The sequence below is a fragment of the Armigeres subalbatus genome, chromosome 2 (genome assembly GCF_024139115.2).
Source record: "Armigeres subalbatus isolate Guangzhou_Male chromosome 2, GZ_Asu_2, whole genome shotgun sequence".
In the NCBI taxonomy this organism is placed as follows: domain Eukaryota; kingdom Metazoa; phylum Arthropoda; class Insecta; order Diptera; family Culicidae; genus Armigeres; species Armigeres subalbatus.
Window position 1 is genome coordinate 379,579,574 of NC_085140.1, and position 22,667 is coordinate 379,602,240.

Sequence of the window (22,667 nt, forward strand, 5' to 3'; positions counted from 1 at the left end):
TCCTTTAAGCATTATATGTTAATAAAAAAATCCGACTGGTAAATAACTTTTGAAAAAAGTTATTAGCAAATTAGTAGTAGCAACCCCATGACATTTTTTTGACATTTCCCATCACTGCGCCGGTTCATGCCACCGCCGCCGGGGCAAAAGTGACCAACACGCCGCCGCCGCCGATGATATAACCGGCGCAGAGCACTTCAAAACACTGCTGTACACTTTTTAATAAGCTAACATTTTTTTATTCTTTACTAGCAGACCCGTCGAGCTTCGTTTCACCTAAAATTCATTTATTCTCTGTTTGGTTCTCGAGTTATACAGAAAATTATGTTTCATTTGTATGGGGGCCCCTCTTTCCAAAGGAGGGAGGGTTCTCGTTTATCACTTAATGTGATAAGCTAATAATTTTATTAAGGTTATTCGTTTGACCTCAGTATGATAAAAAACTAAGGCTTTGTTTAGTGCTGAAAATAATATATTTTACGCTCTTATTATATTTACGTATATTTGTCCATAAGGTTAACACTAGGATTCATTCGTTCAGAAAATCGTTGTAACTAAATTTTCAAATGGCTATATCTCAGTGGGTTTCCAACCGATTTTCTCAGTTTTTTCACCAACCTCTTAGCCATCTCTTCTAGTTTCTGGACATTGCAAAATATTGTATCTAGGGGTGTTCAATTTTTCACTAGAGCTGTGGGAGTAAAGCAACGGATTTAGAAAAATGCGAATTTGGAGATATATTTATATTTCATTACCAAAAATGATATCTATTCATATAGAGATGATGGAAATGATAAAATAAAAAATAAAAGGCATTACCTGAAACATAAGAACACATTTTGAGCATCCCTACTATGCATACGATGATAATTCGGTACCTTTAGGAACCACTTTATACTACACGATGTATAAAGCTTCAGAAAATGTTTTCAAGCATGTTGTCTACTGTGAACTTGTTAAAATAAATGTAAACTATATACGAAACATGTGTGATAATAAATTATGATGTTCTAGGATCTCCGAACTGTACTGGAATTTGAATCAAATGGTCTACCAAATCAACCAAGGCTTCCATGATGCCCCCAGCCGCAGTATCAACCCAATTATGTCCTCCGAGTATTTGTCTTTCACTTGCGTCTAAAATCCAAACATATGAGATGTTGTAAGATCTCCAAATTGTCCTGAAGTTTGAGTAAAATGGTCTACCGAATCAACAAAGGCTTCCATGATGTCCCATACCGCGGTATCAACCCAATTATGGCCTCCGAGTATTTATCTTTCACTTGCGTCTCAAATCCAAACATATGAGATGTTGTAAGATCTCCAAATTGTCCTGGAGTTTGAGTAAAATGGTCTGTCGAATCAACCACGGCTTCCATGATGTCCTCTGCCGTAGTATGAACCCTATTATGTCCTCCGAGAATTTGTCTTTCACTTCCATCTCAAATCCAGGCATTTGAGATGTTGTAAGATCTCCAAATTGCCCTGGAGTTCGAGTAAAATGGTCTATCGAATCAACGAAGGCATCCATGATGTCCCCAGCCGCGGTATCAACCCAATTATGTCCTCCGAGTATTTGTCTTTCACTTGCGTCTCAAATTCAGGCATTTGAGTTGTTGTAAGATCTCCAAATTGTCCTGGAGTTTGAATAAATTGGTCTATCGAATCAACCAAGGCATCCATGATGTCCTCAGCCGCGGTGTCAACCCAATTATGTCCTCAGAGTATTTATCTTTCACTTGCGTCTCAAATACAGGCATTTGAGATGTTGTAAGATCTCCAAATTGTCCTGGAGTTTGAGTAAAATGGTCTGTCGAATCAACCACGGCTTCCATGATGTCCTCTGCCGTAGTATGAACCCTATTATGTCCTCCGAGTATTTGTCTTTCACTTGCATCTCAAATCCAGGCATTTGAGATGTTGTAAGATCTCCAAATTGCCCTGGAGTTTGAGTAAAATGGTCTATCGAATCAACGAAGGCTTCCATGATGTCTTCTGCCGTAGTATAAACCCTACTATGTCCTCCGAGTATTTGTCTTTCACTTGCATCTCAAATCCAGGTATTTAGGATGTTGTAAGATCTTCAAATTGCCCTGGAGTTTGAGCAAAATGGTGTATCGAATCAACCAAGGCTTCCATGATGTCCTCAGTCACAGTATAAACCCTAGTTTATCCTCCGAGTAATTGTCTTTCACATGCGCCTCAAATCCAGGCATAGGCGATGTTGTAAAATCTCCAAATGGTCCTGGAGTATGAGTTTAATGGTCTATCGAATCAAAGAAAGCTTTCATGATGCCCCTAGCCACGGTATCAACCCAATTATGTCCTCCGAGTATTTATCTTTCACTTGTGTCTCAAATCCAGGCATTTGAGATATTGTAAAATTTCTAAATTGCCTTGGAGTTTGAGCAAAATGATCTATCGAATCAACCAAGGCTTCCATGATGTCCTCTGTCGCGGTATCACCCCAATTATATACTCCGGGTATTTGTCTTTTACTTGCGTCTTAAATCTAGACATATGAGATGTTGTAAAATCTACAAATTGTCTTCAAATTTGAATCAAATGGTCTAACGGATCAACTTATGATGTTTATTGTTTATTATTATCATAATAATCATTCGACAGTGTATGTTTGTCTTAATGAAACTTTACTCTAAAAACCTCAATTTTAAGAACATCACTTTGTCAGTCGAAGTCTAATTTCGGGCACGTCTCGTTAAATCCGATCATCATTGATCAAATTGGTACAATCAGGTACTAGTAATGGTGTCCTCGAGGTAAACGGAAGAAGAAACTAGAATGGAACGTATAGGCAAGCATATTGATGTCCATTATCGCCAAAAAATAGGGGGAGGGGGTGGTTACCCGATACACCAACAAGAACTTTGGTAAGTCTGCAAGTTGTACTCCCGGAACTCATCAATGATCATCCGCAGGCTGAACATCTGATCCGTCGTTGATCGACCCTTACGAAAACCTGCCTGGTATTCGCTAACAAAGGACTCTTCTAGCGGTGTCAGTCTGTTAAACAGAATACGCGAAAGAATTGTGTACGCCGAGTTCAGAAGGGTGATCCCTCTGTAATTGGCACACTCTAGTCGAAGGTCATTGCTTTGAAAAGTTATGAAGAGAATGGGGAAACAATCCAAAAAGGTTGGTGTTTTGGTTAAACGGAATTCGACATTTGAAGAGAGACCAGAGTGGTGGTTAAACGGAAGAAAGGAGAGATCACTTACTACCTGGTTTATTTCGGTTTTTTCTCCTTGAATCGAGAAAATGAGGAAACCGAAAACATTTCAGAGTGGCATCGTAAAGCGTGTTGTTTTGGGAGGAGTACGTTAAGTACTACGTAGGACCAGTCACGGCAGCAGAAATCTCACACTCCGGTACACTGTTATCCCTAGCTGCATGATTTGGGTAATCACTTGTCATAAGACAATTTTTAATTGTAACTTACCAGTTATGCGAGGCCTTCTTTAGTGTCTCGTACTTGACTCGACTAAATGTGTGCATGAGCTCGGAAGACAGGATTAGATACATGCCTTCGATGGAGACATAGTTCCAGGCAAGGTTGATTTGGTTGACAGACAACTTGATCCACATCCAGGGCGATTTGGGGGACTAATAACATAGCATTTTTATATACCAAACATGTGCATGGGCTCGGAAGATTGGATAAAAACATCTGCTGGAGACATATTTCAAGGTAGGGTTGATTTGCAAGTCGTGGTTCATTTGGAAAGTAATTTAAAAACAATTATGTCCACTAAATTGAGTTGATATCGTGGCTGAAGACATCATGGCAGCCTTGGTTGGTTCGGTAGGCCATTTGATTAAAACTCCAGGACAGTTTGGAGATTTTACAACATCTCATTGGCCTGTATTTGTGACGCACGAGAAAGTCAAATACTCGTGGGACGTAATTGAGTTGATACCGTGGCTAGGGACTTCATTCAAACTCCAGAATAATTTGGAGATCTTCCAACATATGATATGTCTGGATTTGTGACGCAAGTGAAAGACAAATACTCGGAGGAAATAATTGTGTTGAAACTGCGGCTGGGGATATTATGGATATATTCGTTGATTCGGTAGGCCATTTGTTTCAAACTCCAGGACAGTTTGGAGATTTTACAACATCTCATATGCCTGGATTTGTGACGTAAGTGGAACTTGAAGACTCGGAGAACATTATTGGGTTGATAACGCTGCTGGAAACAGCATGGAAGCCTTGGTTGATTTGCTAGACTATTTGATACAAACTCCAGGACATTTAGAAGATATTACAACATCTCATTTGCCTGGATTTGAGACGCAAGTGAAAGACAAGCTAGAGACTTCATGGAAGCCTTGGTTGATTCGATAGACCATTTCACTCAAACTCCAGGATAATTTGGAGATCTTACAACATCTCAATTGCCTGGATTTGAGGCGCAAATGAAATGCAAATACTCGAAGGACATAAAAGAGTTGATATCGCGGCTGACGACATCATGAAAGCTTTGGTTGATTCAATAGACCATTTTGCTCATACTCTAGAACCATTTGAAGATCTTACAACATCCCCTATGCCTGGATTTGAGACGCAGGTGGAAGACAATTATTCGGAGGACATGATAGGGTTTATACTGCGACTGAGAACATCATGGAGGCTTTGGTTGATTCGATAGACCATTTTACTCAAAATCCAGGACAATTCGGAGATCTTAGAACATCTCAAATGCCTGGATTTGAGACGCAAGAGAAAAATAAATAAGGGAGGGACATATTTGGGTTAATACTGCGGCAGGGGACATCATTGGAGCCTTGGTTGATTCGATAGACCATTTTACTCAAACTTCAGGACAATTCGGAGATCTTACAACATCTCATATGCCTGGATTTGAGGCGCAAGTGAAATACAAATACTCGAAGGACATAAAAGAGTTGATATCGCGGCTGGAGACATCATGGAAGCCTTTGTTGATTCTGTAGACCATTTTACTCAAACTCCAGGAAAACTTGGAGATCTTACAACATCTCAATTGCCTGGATTTGAGACGCAAGTAAAATATAAATACTCGGAGGACATAACTGGGTTGAAACTGCGTCTGGGGACATCATGTAAGCCATGGTTGATTCGATAGACCATTTTACTCATACCGGGACAATTTGGAGATCTTACAACAACTAAATTGCCTGGAACTGCAACGCAAGTGAAAGACAAACATAATTGGGGTGATCCCGCGGCAGAGGACATCATGGAAGCCTTAGTTGATTCGATAGACCGTTTTACTCAAACTCCAGGGCAATTTGGAGATCTTACAACATCTCAAATGCCTGGATTCAAGACGCAAGTGAAAGATAAATAGTCGGAGGACATAATTGGGTTGATACCGCGGTATGGGACATCATGGAAGCCTTTGTTGATTCGGTAGACCATTTGATTCAAACTCCAGGACAATTTGGAGATCTTACAACATCTCATATGTTTGGATTTGAGACGCAAGTGAAAGGCAAATACTCGGAGGACATAATTGGGTTGATACTACGGCTGGGGGCATGATGGAAGCCTTGGTTGATTCGGTAGACCTTTTGATTCAAATTCCAGTACAGTTCGGAGATCCTAGAACATCATAGTTTATTATCACGCATGTTTCGTATATAGTTTACATTTATTTTAACTAGTTCACAGTAGACAACATGCTTGAAAACATTTTCTGAAGCTTTATACATCGTGTAGTATAAAGTGGTTCCTAAAGGTATCGAATTATCATCGTATGCATAGTAGGGATGCTCAAAATGTGTTCTTATGTTCCAGGTGATGTCTTTTATTTGTTATTTTATCATTTCCATCATCACTATATGAATAGATATCATTTTTGGTAATGAAATATAAGTATATCTCCAAAATCGCATTTTTCTAAATCCGTTGCTCTACTCCCACAGCTCTAGTGAAAAATTGAACACCCCTAGATACAATATTTTGCAATGTCCAGAAACTAGAAGAGATGGCTAAGAGGTTGGTGAAAAAACTGAGAAAATCGGTTGAAAAACCACTGAGATATAGCCATTTGAAAATTTAGTTACAACGATTTTCTGCACGAATGTATCCGCGTAAGTTTTTTTAGCGAATCAATCCTAGTGTTAACAGACATTTGGCGTAGGTAGCTTTTTCAAAAGATTCATGAGAGGTTTATTGGGAACATTAAGACCAATAGCTATGCAGATTGATATCATAAATTCGCTGTAAGAATCAAATAAATCCAAGAAGCATCGACATTGTTGAACCCAAGTACCTCCCAAAAAAGACAAAACAAAAAATAAATGCCCCTTTCGAAACTAAACGTTCATTGAACAACCGCTTACTACCAGGATTGGTAGCGCATCAACCGTCATTCCTTAGCATAGCATACAATCATCGTCATTACTTATCATCATACGAGATCCAGCTCCAACGACAACTTGACTTGAACATAACTTTCAAAGATTTTAAACACTCAGACAACGTAGTTGTGAGCAGAAATATGTAAGAGATCGACAAATGAGAGAAAATTCTATTTTCCGCTTTCCCAAATATGCACCACAGGATGCGACTGAGCACCACTTTCCGAGAGAGAGAAAATGAGTTCCCAAACGGTGGTTTACTTCCGATCAGCTGACTCGTCTCTCACACCGACTGTCTGGAGGCAGACAACGCGACCGACATGGCCTCGTCGGAATCGGGATATGCGTCGATGCCAAGCAAGACCCCACACACCGAAGGCGAATGGGATGATAAAGTGCGATAGATGAAAAGTCATCCCAGTATCGCGGTGACATTCAAGCGGTGCGGATCAAAGCTCCCGAAAGGTGGTGGTTTGTGGTTCGTGGCATGATTTCCCCGGCCCGAGGATAGCATTTCGGTGGGCCGGCGACAGCGGAAACGGTTCGGGTGGCCGATGGCGGAAATAATTAAATAATTCCCTTATGAAACGAACCCGGACACGTGGCAGTGCCGCATGAAGGTGCGGACCTACTACCGGAGGGATAACAGTGAAAGCGGTGAACGTGAGAATAAGTGCGCGGTGGAAGGCGAAGAACAGTGCAACGTGAAAGCAAAAATATTTTCATTTTCGAGTGAGTGTCTCCTGTGGGGTTTATTGGAAAGCGAGCTTCGTAGAGAGTGGGCGGGAAAGGTGGCTAGTTATTACTACTGGACGTCCGTGGATATGACCCACAGCAGAGGCAACTATCCCCACTAGGATTAGCAGCTGCGGGGCTTTTTTCCCTCTGATGAAAAAGTGAAACGTTGGCCGTTCAATTTGGTCCTAGTGAAAAGAGTGATGACATTTCGAACAATGCGAATCGAATAAAACCTAGAAATGACAACCGGAATACTCCAAAAGCGTTAATCCGTGATAGCCGGATGGCCGAGCAAACTGTGGACAGGTAGCGAATAAAATGTAGAATTGAAATTTGAGTGGAACTTGGAATTTCGATAGTTTTGATGTTTCTTTTTATGAAAACATTTTTATTTCATTCAATCAAGCGTGCAGTTTGCTTTTTGATTTTATATTTTTTTGAGCTTAAATTTACGTTCGCAGTAATGTTTGAATATAATTCCTCAAACACTTCGGATGGGATGCTGCTGTGAACAGTGGAAACGTATTTTGATTTTAATAACCAATAATATGATGGTAATATGATATAATAATTAAAAGAATCGACGTATTTAATTAAACAAGAGACTACTATAACATAAGAATGGATATTAAGTTGTTCACTAGAGTGATGATGTCATTTGCTATTTTAATAATCTTCTTACATTTCCAGCTAATTTAGATGTAACTTTTGTGGAAAATCGTTCCGCAACATCGCCCAAAATATATGAATACATTGGCAACTAAGGAAATTTTAATAAACTATTGTATTGAAATCTCACAATTTTGAATTATTTTTATACAGGGCCTGTGTAGGAGAGTCTCCAGTAGCCTTTTTTGGAGAAATTCCAGAAAAAATATGAATTAAAAAACAAATTGTTTCCCTTAGAAATTTTACATTCTTTTAAATATCCAAAACACGTACAGGGGCCCTCCTTAGCCGTGCGGTAAGATGCTCGGCTACAAAGCAAGACTGAGGGTGGCTGGGTTTGATTCCCGGTGCCGGTCTAGACAATTTTCGGATTGGAAATTGTCTCGACTTCCCTGGGCATAAAAGTATCATCATGTTAGCCTCATGATATACGAATGCAGAAATGGTAACTTGGCTTAGAAACCTCGCGGTTAATAACTGTGGAAGTGCTTAATGAACACTAAGCTGCGAGGCGGCTCTGTCCCAGTGTGGGGATGTAATGCCAACAAAGAAGAAGAAGAAGAAGTCATGTTATCATGATCAGTACGTCAGAGCTGCTTCTGGATTGCTTCCTTCCTCTGTCCGCACCCGCCAATGGTTTAAGAACAAAAGGTCGAAAGGACAAAAAGTCGAAGGAAAAAGGTCGAAGGTCTAAAAGGACGACAAGAACGAATGGCAATCGTGCACTGAATTCGTTGCCCTAGGCAGAAGGATCTTGTGCTCTCCGGAAGTGGATGGGGTGGCTTTGCCACATGGCGAAATACAGAATGCCTGCCTTTCCACAGGCAGCATCGGCGGGGATTCTATGACAAATGTCGAAAGAAAAATAAGTCGAAAGGACAAAAGGTTCAAATATCGAAAACGGCGCAAAGACGAAAGTTCGAAAAGATAAAACGTCGAAAGTGACAAAAGGTCGAAAGAAACGAAAGTTCGAAAGGACAAACCGTCGAACCGTTCGAACGAAACAGAAGGACCAAAAATACAAAACGTCGAATAGGAGACGAGACGGACGCAATGAGAAAACAGAACTGTGCAATAAAAATCCTATTCGACTAAATGCTGATGTCATATTAGAAATTTGGAGACAGTACTCGTCGATAGCAAATCCTTCCGCACGCGATGGCATATGAGCAAGTCAAACCACCTTCCTTTTGCCAGTGGAGATATATCAGCTTCCACACTGATATTCTTCCCTCCCCCTTCATACGGGAGCTTGGCAGAAGGAAGGTCGTGCGATATGTGCCATCACAAATATTGCCCTCCGCTCGCTTTCAAATCGACTTCTATAAAAACATTCTTCATGCCTGCCGTATCCTAACGGAACTATCAATTCTATACTTTCGCCTCTAATGCTATCATGAACATGTACGTCCAAGTTTGGAAGATGATTATTAGCATTTCCATATCATTGTAAATCGTTCAACTTCACGTAGAAGTAACACACACGAAATCATTAATTTATTGCATTCTTTGTTGAAGAAGGAAAACATTATAATCCTTTTCTTCGACGCGAAAAGCTTTTCAGCATCGATGCTGACGCCAACGGCCGCACGGACCGGTTCATTTCACCGAAGAAAATTCCGGATGTTCTGGAGAAAGTGAAGGTTAAATTCCAAACCAATCCGGCTGGTGTCATGATGTTTGGCTTGGGGGCGTCCAACGGATTAAAACTGCCGCCTGTTTTCATTGATGTTGGGGTTAAAATCAATACCGAATTGTTTTTCGGTATTTTAAAGGACCAAGTGCTTCCCTGGGGGAAGGCCAAATTCTCCGAGGATCAAAACGTTGTCCTACAGCATGATGGAGCATGTATAATCGACCCAGCAATGGCTGAAGAACAACATGAAATTTTGGTCGAAAGATTAGCAGTCCAGATCTTAATCCGTTGGGTTATACGATTGATGCGTATGTTAAAGCACGAGTCTACAAACCATCGTATGCTTGTGTGAAGACCCTAACGTGAGCCATAACATGCAGTGCACATGGCAGTCGATGTCTGAGTTGAAAGTCGTGTTCTAGCTCCGGTGTCGTCTTGAGGATATTATTAATAAAAAAAGCACACATTCAGTAAATTTGATTGAAAGAACCTTATAAGGATAACTGAACTCGAAAATGCTGAGATTATTGCTTGGAGCAGTTCAAATGGGATTTAAAAGAAATAGAACCAATTTTCGCATTATTTTATGACGCACCCTGTACTTCTGGTCTAAAATGATCATCTCTATTCGGAAAAACACCGAGCGATATCTATTTGTTAAAGAATATGTATCTACAACGATCTCTCAATATCCAGTAATTATTAATCCGCGAAACTACGCTACGAAACCTTTTCAGATATATGGATGGTTCATTTTATTCAGTCCTTCTCATGTTCGAAAAGTAACCATTGATTAAGGTTAGTACTTTTCGATGTATTTTCTAAATGGACAGCACAGATCCCTGTTAGGAAGATCTTTACCGATCTGGTTATCAAGATTCTCGAGTAACAATGTTTTTGTCGCTTTTCTGTTCCAGAAATCTTGATAAGCGACGATGGCACAAGCATTCAGGAGCATAATCCCAAACCGATATCAAAAGAAGTACTGGGTCAATTCTTGCCATCACAGTCAGGCCATTCTGGTCCAACTTTGGCTTCTGTAAAATTACAACAAAATAATAAAAGCACCCCGTCTAAGAGGGCTTGGGTATTACAGGGTTAAAGCGAAATAGAAAATGTTATCGGTTGTGAGAGGATGTCTAACCAATCTGATCATATTAATCAATTGACGATTTTGAGAGGTAAAAAGAAGAATATTTGGGATGGTGAGATACAACAAAATCCTTCTTGGGCAACATGGCAACATCATCACACAAATTACGTAACACTGTGGGGTAGGAGAGGGTAAAGTTGAGCGGTTCATTATTATCAACTATGTATTCAAACCAAGACCGGAGTAGCCTCAGCAGTAAATAACAGTCGTCTCCTTTAAGCACGGTCCATGGCTGCACGTTGCCAGTCACGCAGTCCATGGAGGGTCCGTAAATCGTCCTCAATCGATCCATTTTGCTCGCTGCGCGGGGAAGAGCCGTTAGGTCGAATATACCATTTGGCCGAAAGTCATTTGGCCGGGAGGGTCATACTTGGCCGAAAAAGATCATTTGGCCGAATATATCATTTTGCCGAAATAGATCGCCCAAATAGATCGTTCAGCCGAATGTGTCATTTGTGAGAAATAAGATGCTAGAAGCGATGAGTGAGAAGAGCGGCGTCTCCCTTCTCATTTTGCACTTCTCACTTTACCCAGTGAGAAATGATAAGTGCTTAATGATAGTGCCGATATGTGTAAGGACATAAACGGGAACCTTCTTACGAACGAGCGTGAGGTGATCCAAAGGTGGCGGCAGCACTACGAAGAGCACCTGAATGGCGATATGGCAGACAACGGTGGCGGTATGGTAATGAACCTAGGAGCACGCGCGCAGGACATGCGACTTCCGGCTCCGAATCTCCAGGAAATCCAGGAGGAGATCGGCCGGCTGAAAAACAACAAAGCCCCTGGAGCTGACAAACTACCAGGAGAGCTGTTTAAACACGGCGGTGAAGCACTGGCTAGAGCGCTGCACTGGGTGATCACCAAGGTTTGGGAGGATGAGGTTCTGCCGCAGGAGTGGATGGAAGGTGTCGTGTGTCCCATCTACAAAACGGGCGATAAGCTGGATTGTAGCAACTACCGCGCAATCACATTGCTGAACGCCGCCTACAAGGTACTCTCCCAAATTTTATGCCGTCGACTAACACCAATTGCAAGAGAGTTCGTGGGGCAGTACCAGGCGGGATTTATGGGTGAACGCTCTACCACAGACCAGGTGTTCGCCATACGTCAGGTATTGCAGAAATGCCGCGAATACAACGTGCCCACACATCATCTATTTATCGACTTCAAAGCCGCATATGATACAATTGATCGGGACCAGCTATGGCAGCTAATGCACGAAAACGGATTTCCGGATAAACTGATACGGTTGATCAAGGCGACGATGGATCGGGTGATGTGCGTAGTTCGAGTTTCAGGGCATTCTCGAGTCCCTTCGCAACCCGCAGAGGGTTACGGCAAGGGGATGTTCTTTCGCGCCCGCTATTCAACATCGCTTTGGAGGAGTAATACGAAGGGCAGGGATTGACACGAGTGGTACGATTTTCACGAAGTCCGTCCAGTTATTTGGTTTCGCCGACGACATTGATATCATGGCACGTAACTTTGAGAGGATGGAGGAAGCCTACATCAGACTGAAAAGCGAAGCTAAACGGATTGGACTAGTCATCAACACGTCGAAGACGAAGTACATGATAGCAAGAGGCTCAAGAGAGGTCAAGCCACCCACCACGAGTTTCTATCGGTGGTGACGAAATCGAGGTGGTTGAAGAATTCGTGTACTTGGGCTCACTGGTGACCGCCGATAACGATACCAGCAGAGAAATTCGGAGACGCATAGTGGCTGGAAATCGTACGTACTTTGGACTCCGCAAGACGCTCCGATCGAATAGAGTTCGCCGCCGTACCAAACTGACTATCTACAAAACGCTTATAAGACCGGTAGTTCTCTACGGACACGAGACCTGGACGATGCTCGTGGAGGACCAACGCGCACTGGGAGTTTTCGAAAGGAAAGTGTTGCGTACCATCTATGGTGGGTTGCAGATGACGGACGGTACGTGGAGGAGGCGAATGAACCACGAGTTGCATCAGCTGTTGGGAGAACCATCCATCGTTCACACCGCGAAAATCGGAAGACTGCGGTGGGCCGGGCACGTAGCCAGAATGTCGGACAGTAATCCGGTGAAAATGGTTCTCGACAACGATCCGACGGGAACAAGAAGGCGAGGTGCACAGCGGGCAAGGTGGATCGATCAGGTGGAGGACGACTTGCGGACCCTCCGCAGACTGCGTGGTTGGCGAAGTGCAGCCTTGAACCGAGCTGAATGGAGAAGTCTTTTATGTGCAGCACAGGCCACTCCGGCCTTAGTCTGATGATAAATAAGTGCTTAATGAGGGTGGAAAAGTGATAGGTGAGACAACTCATTTCTCACTAGTCATCTCATACTTCTCACTGCGAAAAGTGAGTAGTGAGGCTTTCAACTTCTCACTTCGCACCATTCACTCTTCACAGTGAGAAGTGAGAGATGAGGAGTGAAAAGTGAGTAGTGAGACGTCTCACTACTTACTTCTCACTCCTCGTTTCTCACATCTCACTGTTAAATGTGAGACCATGAAATCCTTCTCGTCAAATTGGAGAAGCTTGGCGTTTCATGAAGCTCTGTGCTTTGTTTTCGATCCTACCTGATGAACCGCTCGGTATGGGTTAAGATAGGTTTGTCGGACTCGTAAACATTCTGCAACAACTCGGGAGTTCCGCAGGGCAGTAATCTTGGCCCTTTGCTTTTCTCGATTTTCATAAACGATGTCTCGTTGTTGCTTCCTGCCGGCTGACGCTTATTTTAAGCAGATGACACGAAAATTTAAAAAATAAAAAAATGTGACACGGTCTGCTTGGATCTACAACATATGGTATGTAACCTTCGCAGATTGGAGTTCGTGTAATTTGTTGTGTCTAAACATCAACAAATGCAACATTATTGACTATTTATAGCCTTTCTGAACGTTGTCTTAGTCGTGTGCAGCACCTGAAGAATCTCGGCGTTATCTTGGACAGTGAGCATAATCGCCAGAGCCAACTGACAATTTGACTTTATGTTCAAAATTGCAGACGAGTTGCGTGATCCATTTTGTCTCAAAGCCCTCTAAAGCTCTGTCCAGTGAGAATCCGGAATCATTTATTGTATTGCAGCGGCACGGGAAGTGACCGCTGCAAGAATTATTTTACAGCGGTATGTCTACCTAGGCGCTCACTTTCTGTGGTATAAATTTCATGGTGTTTCGTGCAACGAGTCAAAAATTATTCCAGATGGAAGCCGAGAGGAGAGAAAAAAAATCTTCACACCCTCGTTGCTAATCCTGCTCATCGACGGTGGAACCTACGTAGGACAGCTTCCTGGCCAAAAATTCTGCATGGCGACGGCACGAGGAGTTGTTCCTGCGAGATTAAGTTTGCTTTTATGGACAAATTTGCAAAAAAAAACTGATGATTTGGCGAGAGGTATGCATGTGCCAAGGAAGTTGTCTCCGGAGGTGTGCAGCGTTTGATGAGAGGAATAAAGATGAAAGTGCGAATTGTCACTACAAAACTAGAAATGATTTGCATTTATATTTGTTCCTAAAAGTACAGTAAATTATCTTTGTTTTGAGTATTAAACTTATTCGTATGTCAATCCATTACCTGGATGTAGATGTTTTATTATTCCGGATTATAAATGGACATAGCTTTACTGTTTGCTGGTACGATCTATTTTGGAGTCGAATTCTGTCATATGGAGTCCATTCCACGTCAGCTGGATTGCCCGAATAGAAGCTATTCAAAAAAAGTTTTTTAGATATGCACTTCGGTTCCTCAGGTGGCGCGACCCGATGAACCTGCCACCGTACGTAGAACGTTGCCGTCTTCTGCAAATAGAACCGCTTGAGGTGAGACGATCAATTGCTCAGGCCGCTTTTGCAGGGAAGCTACTTACGGGAGATATCGACTGTCCTGGTCTGCTAACTCAGCTAAATTTTTACGCTTCTGAGAGGCCACTCCGTCAACGCGATTTTTTTTACCTGAACCCACGAAGTACGTACTATGCTCTTCTTGTTTCCTCGACCGTGTTTCGTCAACAGATGCTCAATCTTTTCCGCACCGCTGAGATCGTTTCCAGTTAGGTTTATTCATTGAGATCATCATCTGTCAGTTGGATTTTAAATATTATAAATAAAATAAAATAAATAAATAAACAAGTGTGAAAGGAGAAGTGATACATCTCACTAATCACTTCGCGCTTCTCAATTTTTACAGTAAGAAATAATAAATGAGGATTGAGAAGTGAAACGTCCTACTTCTCACTCCTTGTTTCTCATTTCTCACTGTAGAAAGTGAATAGTGCGACGTGAGAAGTGATATGTCTCACTAACCACTTCGAATTTTTCACTTTTTACAGTGAGAAGTGAGAAATTAGGAGTGTAAAGTAAGACGTCTCTCCTATTCGACTAAATTAACTTTTCGGCCGAATGACCTTTTGACCAAATGATCTATGCGACCAAAAGACTTATTCGGCTGGATACCCCTTCCGGCCAAACGACCCTTCTCCATCTTCACAAAAAGTGTTACAAGGTCCAAACTTACCAAATTCAGCGTTACGTAATTTGTGAACAAACACAAAGTAATGGGTGGTGAATGTCTAATGCCCGTATGAAATTCGGAATGAATTTTTATCTAAAAGGTGGAAAATAAACCAGAATACTCTACTCTATGATGCCTTCCTGGTATATTAGAAAAGTTATTGAGAAAAACACATGAGAGAGGTCAAAACTTTAAGAGGATATATTTCATTATGTTTTATCAATTTTCATATATTTGCATTTATTTGCAATAATCAAGATAGTGATTTTAAAAAATTGATTTTCGCTTTTGATTTTTTTTTTCTTACACTTAAGACACTTAGCATAGCCTACATACTATGCTAAAAAAAGTGTCAAAATGATAGATAGGAAGGTAGGAAAAACAGAAATTGTCCATATTTTGATGAAACATGTTAATATTAAAACAATTTGGCGAAGCAGAACGCCCTTGCAGGACTAACCCACAATATACTACGCGTCTCCACGCACTGTCCATACCATGCGTTGTTCTCTGAAAGCTGCCAGCAAAAAGGCGTTTTGCCACATGAGTTTTTCGGCAACGAAATATCACCACTTTTTTGTCTTTCTCGTGAACTAAGTATAAGGAAGGGCTAGAGGATTGCTCCTTAACCGTACTTTTAATAGAAGGTTCGGAGACCCATAGTGTTATATACCAATCGACTCAGCTCGACGAATTGAGATGATATATGTATGTATGTGTGTGTGTGTGTGCAAAAAATGTGAGACACACTTTTTGGTACGTAGCATTATCCGACTTGCTCGCAACAAGTTGCATTCGACTCAGAATGAGCACTTATGTTGGCTCGACCGGTCATTGTGTTCCGTAGATTAAAACATATATTTTTTCCTCGCATTTTACCAATGGAAAATTAAAATTTCAAAATCGATTTTTTTTTTTTCAAAAGGTCGTGGACTCCCGGTAATATGACCGTTTTTAATTTGAACCCCTTTGATTTGAACATCGTTCAAATTAAAAAGTGTCATTTAGTACGTGTGATGGAGAAAAGAAAAAAGGCCCCTCCCGGCCCCCGACCTAAGCGATTTCATCGCCGCGACGGCAACAACTAGTCGCTGCGATTCTATCGTTGGGTCACTGCAGGCTGTGTGCTGTTTTTGGAGGAACCTACATAAATGGTACATCGTGAAATGGAACACAGAGTCAAAACAAAACAGAAAAGAGAACAGCCAGAAACTGGAAACTGGAAGAAACTGGAGTAACCAGAAGTTCAAATTAAAAAATGAACCCGAATAACATGAATGGGGTACTGTCGAAATTATCGGGGTCCACCTTGTCCAAAATGCATATCGGGATTCTAATGTGTATCTGAAGAAACAGTTCCTATTGATATATCCTATACCCCGAACTAACCTCCAACCACGAGTGCATATAAGACCAAAAGTGCTCAGTCAATGCTCAACCTGGTAGTTGAAGCAGACCTTCACAACTGACCCAGTGTTTGCTGGGTCCGAAACTCCCAAACTAACCCTTAAGGAGATCTCGAAGATTTCGTATTTCCATGGCAACCCCAAGTAGCAAGCGCAACATCTTCCAAAAATCACTTTGTTTCTATCAGTTTCATTGAAGGCAACGACAGAACATCAATGCTCGAAAAAGTTGCAAATTTAAAAAATGATCGAGTTGTAAAGAATATTTCATTCACAATGCAACACGTGTTTGGCATACCGAAACAAACAAGCAAAGTATGCTGCACAGCATGTTGTATACATGGAACAAAAACGTTAAGTTGCATATTATCGAAGACCACATCATTATTGAAAAAATGATCTTCGATATTACTTATTATGTTACATTAATGCGTCTTTCAAAATTAAACTGTTTATTCAAACTGAATTACCGACAAGTTGAGAGAATCTTTATGTTTCATTTGGCACCGTTCAACGTTTTGACAATACAAAATTTATTCCGAGTTGAATCAATAGGCATTTAAAACCATGAGTTTCCGAATCTTTTATCAAAAGCTCATATTTTTGGCGGCCTTTTATTAGCCTTTACGTTGACGACGTAATGTACGAGAAAGGCAAACAGCTTAAACATTGTGTATTTTGCCATGCCAAGTAAATTTATGATGTTCAAAGCCGATACAAATTGGATTTCGACGGATACGAGGAATTGACTTATATCCCCCACCGTGTATGGTAAATGATGGTATCAGTTCCTCGAAAGAACAGCTGTGGTATAATTGATAATATTTTCGTTCGTGTACTTAATTTTAAGAGGGTGGGTTCAAGTCCCTCCGGTATTTTCGCAAACCTAATTTGTGTATCGGAATTAAGCTTCTATGCTCTTAACTGTAAACTCGTTTTCAATCTCCGGTATGCTACTTTACTCGAAATTAATTAAACCCATCAGTCAGTGGGACACGTTCACAATGTACATTCGTACAATCTTGATTTTATCTCCTCGAGCTATTATTATCCACACATTATTTATCAGCCGATAAGATTACATTCACTTCTCAGTCGGATGTACCATTTCCCATAATGTTGTGATCAGTGAAGCATTCATTCCCAAAACCCAAAACTGGACGCTTCTCCAAAGAACACTTGCAGATGTCCCTTCACCGTCTTATGCAGATCCACATGTACAAAATTGAAGATTGAAAAAAATGCTCATAATATTGGTGTTTCATTTTAATTTAGAAGGATATTAAAATAGATCGAATAAATTCTGATTATGTCAATATTACCCATATTTTAAATAACTATCTTGATTTGTTAAAATTATAATGTAATTATGGTGGAAAATAAAGTTTGCCAATCCTTACACCTTTTCTGTTAAACTTACTTCAATTCAATTGTTTCTTCTTGCTGAGGTATCAAAAAACCACAGGAATAAACAAAACCCAGATTAATCCACCTAGCGGTGATGGTGCCTTTCTCGACCTTCGTAAAATGTGTGTGCTTGAAAAAAGATGAGCTAGTGGCTAGGAGTAAGAAAGAAAAAAAAATGTCCGTTCTATAAAAATCAGATTACTTAAGGCAAAGATATTGTAGATCCAGTTGAAAACCGAAAATCATATTTTGTCCATTTCCGGATGTCGCAACTGCATCGCGAGTGGTGCCCGACTATGGCACAGTTGCGCACTACTCGCGATGCAGTTGCAACATCCGGAAATGCGAGAAAATGCGATTTCGCAGGACCTCAGTTCGGTTTTCAGCTTGATCTACAATATGCTAATAAGAATTTCGACATTTTGTTTCCTTTTCCAATCTTTTTGACGTACATAACCCTATTTTATTTCACCCAGTCATATATTTAAGGATATCACTTTTGGATGTTAGTTGAACTGAAGCTCCGACTACACAAAAGAAAACGAAAATGTCATTCCCATCACGCGAGCGGAGGGCAATATTTGTTATGATATAAATCTCATGACCGTCTTTCTGCCAAACTACCGTATGAAGTGGGAGACAGAGACATCATCTCAGTTCGTCGAGCTGAATCGATTGGTATATAACACTATGGGTCTCCAGGCCTTCTGTAAAAGTTTGGTTTTGGAGCAAACATACATTTCGTATAAAAAGGCTAAAATGGTGTTTCGGCCATAACTTCCGATCCCATAGTTCGATCTAGCCAATTTTCAATAGGAAACAATGGGACAGGATTCTGCGTCGAATGCAACTTGTTTCGTGTGAATCGATTAAGGTTAGGTGTCCGAAAAATAGGTCACATTTTTTGTGATTTTTATGAAAAAAGGTATTTTGGTCATAACTTCCAATCCCATAGTCCGACCTGTCCAATTTTTAACAGGAAACAATGGGAAAGGATTTTGCGTCGAATGCAATTTGTTGCGAGCAAATCGGTTGAGAATAAGTGCCTGAAAAATGAGTGACATTTCTTACGCAATATTTTCGTATGAATTTGTATTTTGGCCATAACTCTCGATCCCATAGTCCGATCTGGCCAATTTCAAATAGGAAATAATGGGACAGGATTTTGCGTCGAATGCAACTTGTTGCGAGCAAATCGGTTGAGGATAAGTGTCCGAAAATGAGTGACACTTTTTACGCGATTTTTTTGTATGAATTTGTATTTTGGCCAATACTTTCGATCCCATAGTCCGATCTGGCCAATTTCAAATAGAAAACAATGGGACAGGATTCTGCGTCGAATGCAACTTGTTGCGAGCAAATCGGTTGAGGATAAGTGCCCGAAAAATGAGTGACATTTTTTACACGATTTTTTCGTATGATTTTGTGTTTTGGCCATAACTTTTGATCCCATAGTCCGATCTGGCCAATTTCAAATAGGAAACAATGGTACAGGATTCTGCGTCGTCGGTTGAGGATAAGTTGGTTGAGGATAGCCCGAAAAATGAGTGACATTTTTTACGCGATTTTTTCGTATGATTTTGTATTTTGGCCATAACTTTCGATCCCATAGTCCGATCTGGCTAATTTAAAATAGGAAACAATGGGACAGGATTCTGCGTCGAATGCAACTTGTTGCGAGCAAATCGGTTGAGGATAAGTGCCCGAAAAATGAGTGACATTTTTTACGCGATTTTTTCAAATGAATTTGTATTTTGGCCATAACTCTCGATCCCATAGTCCGATCGGGCCAATTTCAAATAGGAAACAATGGGACAGGATTCTGCGTCGAATGCAACTTGTTTGCGAGCAAATCAGTTGAGGATAAGTGCCCGAAAAATGAGTGACATTTTGTTGAGTAGTTTTGCGCGCACACACACACACACATACACACACACATACACACAAACACACACACACACACACACACACACACACACACACACACACACACACACACACACACACACACAGACATCACCTCGATTCGTCGATCTGAGTCGATTGGTATATAACACTATGGGTCTCCGGGCCTTCTATAAAAAGTTTGTTTTTGGAGCGATCATATAGCCTTTACCGTATACTTACTTAGTATACGAGAAAGGCAAAAACAAATAATGAATATGACATTAAAAAGGTGGGAAAGTAAGAAGGTAAGAAATGTAACTGGAGTGTAATAGTAATATTGTAATCGTAACGTTTTAATATCTACAACTTTAAGTGAAAAATATAAATTCTGCTAGAAGAGCTTAAAAATTTTCCTATAAAAAGTTTGTTATGGAAACGGTAGCCTTTCGATATAAATTAGTTGTACGAGAAATACAAAAACCCAAATTTATTCCCCAGTGCGCAGTGATGATTCCTTTCTCACTACCGTCTGTTGAATTCGCCTTAGAGTGGTACATCTAAAAGTGAATTTTCCACCATCCTACTAATAAAATGCTTTGGCTCTTTGCATTTACGTTGAGCTAATATTAGCTCAATTATGAGAGTAATGGATTGTGCCATTACGCGTGAATGAAAAAAAAAAAATTTCAATTAGTGTTCAAACGGTTTAATGTACCGACAACCAAAAACTCCAAATACATCGTAGTTAAATGCTTGAACGTCAATCTAATCTAAAGTTACACATTTTTTACAGACCAGCAGTTCCAAATTATTTTCGATTAGCAATAAATCCTAAGCTTTATTTCGAAACTCCAAGAACCACTCTAACTGTTCCTACTGAACTGCTGTGTGGAATCAAACGGCATGGGAAAAAATAACGAAAGAAAATTTATATTCAGTGCGCGATGTGGTCAAAATTATTGCAGAATCTGTTCGGAAGCGTGACAACGGAAAACACCTCCGGCAATGTTTGGAATTTGATTTTGCATCCGGTGCTTGCCAGTGGAACAGAGCAGCAGCAGCAGCAGCAGCAGTGATAGATTAGTGGCAGTTGTTTTGCTCCACCGGGCGCATTGACGCGAAGCAGTGATTGGATTAATACTGCGGCATTGAAGATTCAGTAGGGATTCCGTGTGCGATGTAGGAAATTCGGTCGGGTATGCTAACGCCAGTTCAGCCAAGCAGTATATTCGTGGTAGCGTGGAATGTTTCCTGCTGATAATTTACTACTCGTACCAATAAAGGATTAAAGTTGAATCTGGCATCAAAGACGGAAATACGTGAAGGTAGTGTGAGCTCGACGAAGCATTAACTATTTATTCCGCAGCAGACGTGAAGGTAAGGAAACCATTGAACGCAACCTTTGATCGACATTCATACCTAGATTACGGTTTCAAAGCCAAATGATGTTTTCGCAGAAGTTTCATACTAACTCTAATGGAGAAGTTTTTCTTTGATGAAGGTTTTTAATGAGAATGAAAATGCTGATCCAAATTTATAATTGCTCAGCTTGAAAGTGAAGATTGCAATGGAATTGAATCAAATAGGGAAAAAAAGTGCTGGACTCTTAACTTTAAAGTGATTATAGAATAAAGCCAGAAATCGGCCATTTTGTAAACCATGTGCTTTTCCAATATTTTTTTCAAGAGCACGAGATGAAAGAACCATAATGCGTATGGGGCTGAAATAATGGTAGATCGTTTGATTAGTTATGCTGAACATTTATAATTTGATTTTCGGCACTGTACGAAAACTATTACGCCAGATTTGGGCTTTTGGAAATATATGTATATAAACGTGTGGTTAATTTGAAATTCACCACGGGCTTCATTGTATAATCACCTTAAGGAATCTTATTAAAAATCTCCACAATATCTACATTTATATCATAATAAACTTTTATTTTTACATAAAACAAATAAGATGCACTGGGGGAAGTGGAAAAAGGGGGTAAGTGTAAAAATCGATTCGAAAAATATGAGTTGTACATACTTTACAGTTTTTACCACATCATAACATTATGCAAGAATATACTTTGATGCTCACACTAATACTATGTTGAAATTTGTATAATACATACACTAACACGGTTAACGCTTGAACTGTAATTTTTGGTTTCGCGAAAAGTTGATTTTTGTATTCATAAAATCAATTCTTATTTGCACCAATTGTCCTTTTTTCAAGTGATTTTATATCACAGGTGACCATTATAATACAATTAAACTAATCCCATTCAATTGGTAGTGGTTTGTACCAAGAAAGCGAATTATTCAAAGATTTTACACTTACCCCAGGTATCAAACACTGCGGGGGAAGTGGATAATGTTCAAATTGCGTAATTTTTTTTCTTCCCTCCAGGGTTTGTTTCGATAGCTGTGAATCCTAATATGTTCCTTCTTTGTTATCATTGTGATTCCAGTGGTGAATTGACTAATATAAATGAGAAAATTCACGATTAATTCACCTACGTTTGATTGCTGAAAGAAAATCGGTTCTTTTCAGGACAAAATGGCTCTGGCGTTCGGAATCTCCGTTTTCACAAGAAATTTTCTTCAATGTGCGAATCTTAATCGCTTGGCGACGGTAAATTTTTTTCGTTGGGGGCAGTTCAAACGCTCGGCGGAAGGAGACGCTCCAAAAATTATTCGTTGGGATGACGTCTCAAATCATCGAGTGGCTGACGTTGGCGTCAGTCTCAGTCAAGTGAAGTTTTCGCTAGCTTCTGATTTAGGTTTTGTTGATGTTTGTGATTAGAAAGCGGCATATTGAAAAGAAATTGATTCATTTTAGAGTACACAACTACAACATAGGTTCAGCATTGTACTCAAGAGAAGGTTAAGTCAAAAATATTGTTTTTCAATC

The 22,667-nt window shown here is 40.4% G+C and overlaps 1 protein-coding gene across 2 annotated transcripts in view; it reads left to right on the forward strand.

Annotated features, from left to right (window-relative positions):
- Positions 1-6,807: 6,807 nt before the first annotated feature.
- Positions 6,808-22,667, forward strand: part of LOC134217297 (zwei Ig domain protein zig-8-like) — a 166,928-nt gene continuing 151,068 nt past the window's right edge. Inside the window, exons 1-2 of one of the 2 annotated variants that reach the window (XM_062696053.1) lie at positions 6,808-7,413; positions 20,732-21,143. The gene's annotated coding sequence lies outside the window, so the exon portion shown is untranslated. Of the gene's footprint in view, positions 7,414-20,675; positions 21,144-22,667 lie in introns of those variants that run through there. The other variant, XM_062696054.1, reaches the window with a different exon arrangement.